Here is a 10,133-nt window from a genome sequence, read left to right as displayed (position 1 = left end):
ATTTTCCAATTTTCCAAACGGCAGATCCACAACCATGGTTGCAGGTCCACATCAGTAGATTACTCAACATCAATGCACCGACAACCCAAAAGTGTGTCCAGTCAGTCAGTCAACACAGCAATGTAATATCCTCATGCAAACTTATTTAATTATTACTTTTATTTAAAGTATTACTACATCTTACCAACTTGAATCATACACCACTTTATATGATAATATATTGTTACGGCTGCGGAAATTGACAGAACACCATAAAGGTCCCGAGATCAGGTAGGCCGATAAGTCCGTGTCCAGATAGATTTCCCCACCGTTGTTTAAAGGGGACTAGTCATGTTAACTGGGCTGTGATCTTAGAGTTAGCCGTTATTCTTTACTATCGTTATTTTGGACCAACCACGTCCACCACGAGCATCTTTCTCAACAACCGCTTTACAACAACCACCACCACCACCAAGATCGCTCTCAACAACCGCTTCAGACCAACCGCCTTCCACCACCACACCTGCCTCTCACCAAACCACGCCATCCTCACCACTTCGCCAGCAACCGTCAACATCTCCACACCACAAACATCGCCTCACCTTCGTCTCCGAAACGACGCCATCTTTGCGCCAGCTGCGGCGAGTCGGCATCGAGCGGCATCGCTGCAGGCCGACGCGGGACGTGTGCTCGTCAGATGAAGCTTGGTGATCTCGCGCACGTCCGCTCTCCGCGCAGTGGTCAGAGGTCAAAGGTCGAGGATCGGAGGCCAAACCGCGTCTCACCAGCCCAATAAAAGGACGAGCAGAGCGCCAAGCTCACGTTCGAGTTGGGTCGAGTCGAGTTGGATTGGGTCGAGTCGAGTAGGGTCGAGTCGAGTTGGGTCGAGTCGAGTTGATCGGTCGGCCTGAGTCAGTCTGGAGAGGTCAGGGAGTCGGGAGGAAGCCAGAGGCCAAGGAGCTGCGTGGAAGTCTGCGCTCGTGGCGGAATCGGGAGCTTGGAGCTTGCAGTCGGTGGAGAGTCCGGGCGTCGCCAAGGAGACGCGAGCTGCTGTGTCTCGCGGAACCGCGCGTTCGTGTGGAGAGAGCCGGAGAGAGCTCGCTCGCCAGCGACAGGTGGTCTGAGGTGATCGGGCTCCGGCGCATTTCAAGCATCACTGAGGGACGGACGGGTTCTTACAGAGCATCAACTCTAAGAGAGCAAAGACCTGTTCGTTCCTCTCAAACGAGTTACCGACTGAGACCCGAATCACCCGGCCGCTTGGCAAGGCCCGAGCTCGACCGCGGCTCCACCAGCTGCCGTGGGGAAGGAGCATCGCGGGTCGCCCAAGCGCGTTCGTGTGGAGAGAACCGGAGAGAGCTCGCCTGCCACACGGAAGGCCCGAGCTCGACCGCGGCTACGCTCGCTGCTGTGGGGACGGGACGTCGCGGGTCGCCCAAGCCAGACACCACGAGGGTGCAGGTAACCTGCAACGGTCTCGTGGGACTCGTTCGGTCTGCCAAGTCCCACGAGTAGGGTAAGAATACTGATTCTGGCTCACTTTTCCCCATGTAAATGAATGGGGGATTTTCAGCGATTCATATTTTTTTTCCCTAAAAATAAACCCCCCTTTTTATCCCAAGGTATATTTGTTTGTCTCCCCTTTTAACCTGGAGGTTGAACCTCATTGAATTGAACACCTGGGGGTTGAACAGCTCACTCATTGAACCTATAAAGATTTGTTCATTCTCAAATTCCTTCAATAGTTTAATTTTCTTTGCACAATAATCCCCATCTAAAATATTGACAAACAAAACATTTGAATCTTTATATTTTTTAAGATACCCCATTTGTGCCATTACGAAATGATAAACTTCTCTTAATGCTCTTGTTTGACCACCTCCTGAGCCACAGGTTATTTTTTGTTAAGACCCGCCCACTTTTCTTTAAGCCCCGCCCACTTTTGTTAAGCCCCGCCCACTTTCCACAAGGTATTCAATAAGCCCCGCCCACTTTTCTTTAAGCCCCGCCCACTTTTGCTAAGCCCCGCCCACTTTTGCTAAGCTCCACCCACTTTTCATAAGGTATTTTTTCTAAGCCACGCCCACTTTTCCTAAGCTCCGCCTACTTTTGCTAAGCCCCGCCCACTCTTACATCATTTCCAGTTCATCTCTGACTCACAAAGAAATCACTAGAAAATTACAGGATGTTATGGTTTTGAAAAATTTCCTAATGAAGGCTTGCCTAGGCTTGCCCAGGGAATTTCCAAAGGAAACCACACCCACCAGTCTTTCTCTATAAAAGCTTCAAACCCAGGCTCCATTTTAAACATTTGTTTTTGCTGGCAATGGTGTTTTGTGTGCTTGTCTCGAACTCTCTGTCTTCTATGGAACTAAACCTTCAAGTTGATGAACTGGATTCAAACCTCTTATCTATTGAGGTAAGATTTTTTATTTTCCTATTTTCAAACTTTGATTGAAGCATACTCATTTAATAATTAAATAACTTAATTAATACATTATTATTTTCTCTCACAGGAAATTGTGTCTGAAATACGAAATGAAAATACTGCTTTTGCTACAACTTGGGGGAAATTGTTGGCTTGGTTGAAGACCTTGAGTGGGATGACTTTGGTGTTCCTTGGAACTCTCTGTCTTCTATGGAACTAAACCTTCAAGTTGATGAACTGGATTCAAACCTCTTATCTATTGAGGTAAGATTTTTTATTTTCCTATTTTCAAACTTTGATTGAAGCATACTCATTTAATAATTAAATAACTTAATTAATACATTATTATTTTCTCTCACAGGAAATTGTGTCTGAAATACGAAATGAAAATACTGCTTTTGCTACAACTTGGGGCGAAATTGTTGGCTTGGTTGAAGACCTTATGAGCGACCAAGACCCACAGAACGAGTTCGTCCTTGATGACCCAACCAAAGAGTTATACCTTGGAGACCAGCAAAATCCTGAAAAAGAGTTTTACAGCAATAGTACTCATTGTGAGTTATCAAGACAATACCCACTGAACAAGTTATACCTTGATGAGCCAGAATACAAGTTTTACCTTGGAGACTCACAAATTTTGAAAAAATCAAGAAATGAGTTCTGCCTTGATGGTTTAAATAACTACCTTGGAGACTCAGGAAAAGGATTCTGCCAAGATGGTTCTAAATATGGGGCCTACCTTGGAGACTCACAAATTTTGAAAAAATCAGTAAATGAGTTCTGCCTTGATGGTTTAAATAACTACCTTGGAGACTCAGGAAAAGGGTTCTGCCAAGATGGTTCTAAATATGGGTCCTACCTTGGAGACTCACAAATTTTGAAAAAATCAGTAAATGAGTTATCCTTAAGAGACTTTGTAAGTTGGTTTTACTTTGAATACTTGAAATGTGGGTTCTGGATTGATAACTCACAATGTGATACATATCTTGGAAACTCAACGGGAATGTGGTTATACCTTGAAGACTTGGAAAGTTGGGTTTATGTTGGACACTTGAAACTTTTTTGGGGGCTTTTATTTATTTATTTATTTATTTATTTATTATTATTATTATTTTATTTATTTATATTTTGGAGACTTTTGGAGTTGCTATCACTCTTTGGGATCTAAACCTATCGATGTAGTTCTTTGTCGGATGGTGCTTGATGGGAGCAAGATCAAGAAAGTTCTGGGAAGAAAGTGCAGGCTTACTCCCCCTTTCTACGTCATCAAACCTGAAAGCTTTAAAAGACAGAATTGGAAGAAGAAAAAAAAAACGTAAAAATATATATATATATAGGTGGAAATCTCATTTTGAAAAAGACATTGTGTTGGGCGAGGATTGAGTTGGGGTTGAGATTTTGAATGTGAGGGTTGGGGTTGAGATTTTGAATGTGAGGGTTGGGACACACACACATACACATCAACAAACAAAAGTTAAGCCTTGACTATTCAGTTGAGGATTCTGTGTTTGGGGTTCACAGATCTAAGAACGTCCCCCTTGACACACATTATATACTGTTATACACCTCGGACTTGGCCCTCGAGTGTCCACAACGGTGTATAGTAGGAGGGAGTGAAGCGCCAACCTATTGCTCCCATTACACACACACATACACATCAACAAACAAAAGTTAAGCCTTGACTATTCAGTTGAGGATTCTGTGTTTGGGGTTCACAGATGTAAGAACGTCCACCCCTTGACACACATTATATACTGTTATACACCTCGGACTTGACCCTCGAGTGTCCACAAAGGTGTATTATCTGCTTAGTTTTGTCTTTTGTAATTCCTGTGAATAAAATGAACCTAAAATCTCTTCCCCTTCCAAATCATATATTTTATAAGTCCAAGGAACTGTATCTATTATATCAACAATTTTAAAAAGTTCTTTCGTCCATCGTTCAGTAAAACCCTTTTCAAAATGAGATTTCCACCTATATATTCTTACGATATCTATTACGATATCCACCTATATATTCTTACCTATATATCACCAACTTTGAACTTAGGTTTTCTGACATTAATCTCTTTTTCATATTTTAATTTTGTAAATGTTTCTGATGGCTTCATATTCGTTGACGTGTGAATCGTGTCATTATACTTATCCACAATATCCTGAATAAAAGATAACCATTGTTGTGAACCGAGTTGTGTGAATTTTTTATATAGTCTCTCTTTTAAGGTACGATTAAAACGTTCAACAACAACTGCCTTCCCTTCATTAAAGGTACTGTATAATGTAATACTGTTATTTTTTAGAAAATTCATAAATGTCTTGTTATAAAACTCTCTACCCTCATCAGTCCACAATTTTTTAGGTTTTCTCTTACTTTTATTAAATATCTGTTGAAAAGCTAACATAAGAGTATTACCTGTTTTGTTTTTTAAAGGAACAACCCACGCATATCTACTCCTCAAATCAATAACGGTTAAAGCATACTTGTACCCCTTATCATTATTGAGTTCAATCAAATCAGCAGACCAGATATAATCAACTTCCTTGGAATAAACTTTCCTTCTCTGAAACTTTGTGAATATTGGTTTATGTAATTCATCAGCTAATTGCTCTTCAGTCTTAATGACATCATTAGAGCCTATAATTTCCAAGTCCAAGTTTCAATTTAGCACTAATCATCTTCTTCACGATGAACCTATCAACTTTTTCTCTCAAGGTTGGATTTTGTATCAGAGACAAATTATACAACATTTCTCTATCGGCTTCATGCTTTTCTTCCAACGTTGTGGTATTCCCATAATCAATATCGTGTCTCATGCACACTTCATCAACTCTATTGATTGGTTTACTCCAGGATTTAGGATTGTCTGCCTCATCTAATCTTTTATCCAAGTTTGTGCCTGGACCACAGAAAGAATACCCTGGAAGATGTAATTCCCCTGGTATTCCAGTAGTTGTAAATTTACTTCCTGATAAAAACTTTTGTATATCTCCTCCGAGTTTGTGTTTGGAGATAAATTGATTTTTTTTTTGAACCACACACCGAACATATACCTTTTTGTATAACCCTGTTATTTTTACTTTTAATATATGAAATATTTTTAGTATTAGTTTTCTTTTTACATTTGAGACAATAACTCATTTATTTATGAGAAAAATTTCTGCAGAGTGCAAAAACCTTTTTAGTTTCCAACATGCACATTTGAATCTTAATTTTTAAAACATAAAGAATCCTTAGAAATGCCTTCACTCTCTCCTCCATTTATTTAAGAAAAAACTTGAATTAAAATGAATAGCTTGACGATGCTAATAGTTTTGTTGAAAGTATTGCAAATAGACTTCTTAATTCTTTGTATTCCTCCCTGGTGAGATGAGTTAATTTCTTTAATACCTCTATTCTTTTTTGAATCTCACTGGTTTCCATATTTTGATATTTATTCATTCTCTCTCTTTCCTCCCTCTCTCTCTTCTCTTTTTCCTCCTTCTCTTTCTTCTCCCTCTCCTCCCTCTCTCTCTTCTCTTTTTCCTCCTTCTCTCTCTTCTCTCTTTCCTCCCTCTCTCTATTCTCTCTTTCCTCCTTCTCTCTCTCCTCCTCCTCCTTTTCCTCCTCTTCCCTCTCTTCTTCAACTCCTTCCTCATCCCTTACTATACTTGAATCGTTTACACCCCATAGAATATTATACATATATTCATCAGGATTTCTTGTTATTCCTGTATCCAAAATAATTTTTTACAACAGGAAACCAATAAAATTTCTTTTGAATTTCTAAAAGAGCCTTACCTTTTCTTAACCTTATAATTTTTTCATTATTTAACATTCTAATTAAATCTAAAGTTGTCGGTTTATCAACATCAGCATAATGCCAATCTTTTATTGAAAATACCTCATTCTTATGTTGTAGAACATATTTATTAAAATACCGAATACCCTTTTCTTGAAGGTATGCTTGGACACAGAAATGATAATTTTCTTGAAGCCTTCTTGCTGTCATTTATGTATTAGAAATATATGTTAGAATAATATTATGGCACAAAACACCTCCCCATCTTCCCATAGTTAAATCATTTTGTATTTCCTTACTTATTATATATAATCCTGTTTTTTCTGTTTTCATGAGATAAACAAGGGCAAAACCATTATTATATTTACCCTTATTAAATTCTTTTATTTGTTGTTTACTAATCGTGGCTCCACAAAACTCATTCTCGATACCAAGTGGATAATATTCTTCCTTACGAGACTGATTTAATTGTTCCAGGTCTTCGAGGTTAATTTTAAATGACCAATTATACCCTAAATCATTCATATCATACCCCCATTGTTCTATTCTCATACAAACGATACGCCCTTCTTTATAAAAATTTATTTTAATTCGAACTGTGAATTCTGTATGACCTGGAGATAATATCAACACTTCTGTATCTTTAGAATACACAGCCGTTTTATTTAAGTATATATATTGTGATAAATCGCTTAATCTCACCAAGTCATTCGCGTCAGTCGGGCTTGGATAATTTTTTAATTTATAAGCATTTTTCATGTTAATATTTTTGTTTATATTATATTTATATCGTTCAGCCTGTGCCTTTGTATAATAATTTGATAAATCAATATCCAGTTCTTGAGAGACACCAAAGATAGAACCATCTTTACCAACATAAGTCATTTATATTAGATTAAAAATAATATCATAAAATTTTTTATTTTTGTTGAGTTGAAATAACACATATAGACATAATTGACCACAACACTTGGAATTTAATTCTTGGACTTGAAATGTTTGATAAACACCATTCTGTAAGAATTTTATGACTTCAACAGGTGGTGGAAGACCAAAACTATCAAAATAATATTTGTCTTGACTATTAAAAATACAAACCCAATGAGAACCGTTCCCATCATTATCTTCTAAGTTCATAATAATATTCTTTGTATGTTTCGACACATTTGTTAATTCATCTCTCATACAAATAACCACATTATGAATTTTTAATTTCTTACAATATTTGGCAAGTTGTAAATTTGATGTTGTATTCTTTCCAAATTCTTTCAACCACTCATCAATGCTCATTTATTTATTAGAAAGATATAATCCATTACCTCTTTTCGTTAATTTTACACCTGCTTGTGCTATAGAAGAAAGCATATCTCCAACTAACAATCTCGCTTTATCAGGCAGACCTTCAAGTTTTTCAGGAAAATCTACAATTACACCACTTCCACTAATTTGTTTCTCCAACTCTTTGTTATGTCTTTCCAATTCTTTTTGAGCCTGGAGTTGAGCCTTCCTTTCGTTGGCAGTTTTGACCGCTGTTGAAATACCACCCGTCAATGCTCCAACCGCACTTAAACCAGCAAATAAAGGAATTAGAAATGGGAGAAATCCTCCACTCGTCTCTCTTATTGAATATTTTTTCAACATTGGTTTTGTCATTTTAATTTTAAGTGAGCCAGTGTCATTCAAGATTTTAACCTGTTCTCTTGTGAGCAAAACATCAATTCTTACTGCTCCTTTTCTCTGAATTGTATTAACGTTAATCGTACAAGGCTTTTGATTTTGAACACAAGATGATAGTTTATGAAGATTGATTTGATTAACATATACCCCAGTTGGTACTTTGCCACTCATTTATTTAACAAAAAAATTATGTGAGACTAATCATCACACCATTATCTGTATTAATCTGCAATTCTGTTTCTTCCAAAAGCAAACAATATGTATCAACTTCTTCACTCTCTCCTCTTTCAATGTATAGGGAAGTATCCACTCGATTAGACTTTATAGTTTCTTTTTGAGCGCTCAGGTCAAACGTATAGATTGTATACAAACTTTTAAATGCTGTCATATCCAAAATAGGTTCTTTATTTCCATTACTTTCACACACCTTTTGGTAAGACTTGTATGCTTCAGCAAAATCATTTTTTCCCAATTAATTTCCAATCTATCTCGTGGATAAAATGTTCCATCTAGAGAAACGCGAAGTTGTTTCACCTTAGCATTATCACTCAATGCATTATTCTTATCAGTCGCAGTATCACCATCTGGCTTTTTAAAAATCATCCACAGATATCGTGGCTTTCCTTCCAGAACACCCAAATTCCACGTGTAAGTAGTTTGATTGAGTTTAACGTGTTGACATCTTCTTTTGAGGTATGATACACTGAGTGGTCTCTTTGAGTTAAGTCTTCGATTCAACATCTCTTCTGTTTTAAGATTAGGAGTATATTCACTGATATACCAACTCATCTCCTCAATTACAAATTTATTCTGATCACCAAAAGCATTACCAACACCAAAAAGCAATCTATTTTCATTATCATTCCTTTGTAGTTGAAATCTAATTTTAAGACCATACAGAACTTTATCATAATCACAAAATCCAAATATACCTTTAAGAGGAACTGCCACAGTAAAACTATTTTCTGCTTTTGTATCATCATTATACATTCCTTTCCTTTGAATATATCCAGGGTCTGTGTTTGTTCCCGTTGACATATCAGGAATAAAACCTTCGACAGACCCCTTTCCCATTCTATCACTGAATGTATAGAGTGTAAATTTCATCATTTCAGATACAGCAGAGACATAATCAACCGCTTCAACTTCTTGTGTTCCAATATACAATCGCACACTATCAAACATTTTCCAGAAGAAATCATTTACAAGTGTAGCGTTTGTGTTATTCCCAGCCTTAGTGAATTTAAATTTACACAACAAGAAACTTTCGGAGAGATTCAAATAGGTTTGTTGATTATTTATTTCAAAACTTTTTGTACCATTTGTATTCCAGTCTGTTCCAGTTATTGCATTTACCTTGAAGTAATCTTCTTTTTTAGTGGAGTTTGAGATAATAATAGTATCATCCAAATCATAGATACTATCAATTGCTTCCATACTTGTATTTATTTAGGAAAAAAGATGTTAAAACTTTTGAAACCCTGATCCAAGTATTTGAATTATTTTCTGTCGTTCTTGGGGGGACAACTGAGTTTTACCTTTCTTAATTTCTTTTATTGCTTGTAATTTATGAGATTCTTTCTGAGCATCTTTTATACTCTTTACAGCACCTGCTACATTTCCCACAGCAGAAGCAGTTGAACCAATTAGGTCTTTATGTTTAAGAATAGTTGAACCAATACCCATGAGAGTATCAATTATCCCATCTCCTCTAAATTGATGTCCAACACCCCTTTGTCTCTTAGGTTTATAGTATCCTCTACCAAGATACATACCTTCACCCTTGTAGTACGGGGAAAGGAACATCCCATCCCCTGTAATTATTTTATATTTTCCCAACTCGTGCTTCCTCACAATAACCATCGTATTTATTTATTGAAAAACTTCACGTAGGTGAATTCTGATGGATATAACTTCTCCATTAAAAGAGATCACACGATTATCTTGGTCGGTTATCCTAAAATTTACTCTGTGTATGGTTTTTCCTGACACAGGTAGATAAACCAAATTTTTAGGCTCCATATTGAATTTATAACCAATTGGGGTTGAGTATGCGCTGAATGAAAATATTGTATTTGTTTTTAATCCATCATTATAAGCACCATCAATCAAATCACAGTGAATTAACACCGAATTTATTCCTGAGGATATTTGAATGACATTATCACTGTAAAACGTCCCATTAGTTTCAATCTTTTTTGAGGAGAAACCTAATAACTCTCTAAATGAATTATCAATTGTGAAATCAACCTTGTAGTTATTTTTAACTT

The 10,133-nt window shown here is 37.1% G+C and overlaps 1 long non-coding RNA gene across 1 annotated transcript; it reads left to right on the top strand.

Moving 5' to 3' along the window:
- The first annotated feature begins 501 nt into the window (after positions 1-501).
- On the top strand, positions 502-4,264 carry LOC147025037 (uncharacterized). Its single transcript, XR_015059319.1, has 2 exons — positions 502-2,671; positions 2,769-4,264. It is a non-coding gene; the product is annotated as an uncharacterized LOC147025037 (long non-coding RNA).
- Positions 4,265-10,133: the final 5,869 nt, after the last annotated feature.

The sequence above is a fragment of the Eptatretus burgeri genome, chromosome 6 (assembly GCF_056783735.1).
Source record: "Eptatretus burgeri isolate ZD-2024b chromosome 6, Ebu_testis_v1, whole genome shotgun sequence".
Taxonomy (NCBI): Eukaryota; Metazoa; Chordata; class Myxini; order Myxiniformes; family Myxinidae; genus Eptatretus; species Eptatretus burgeri.
This window is presented reverse-complemented; position numbering and strand designations above follow the sequence as displayed.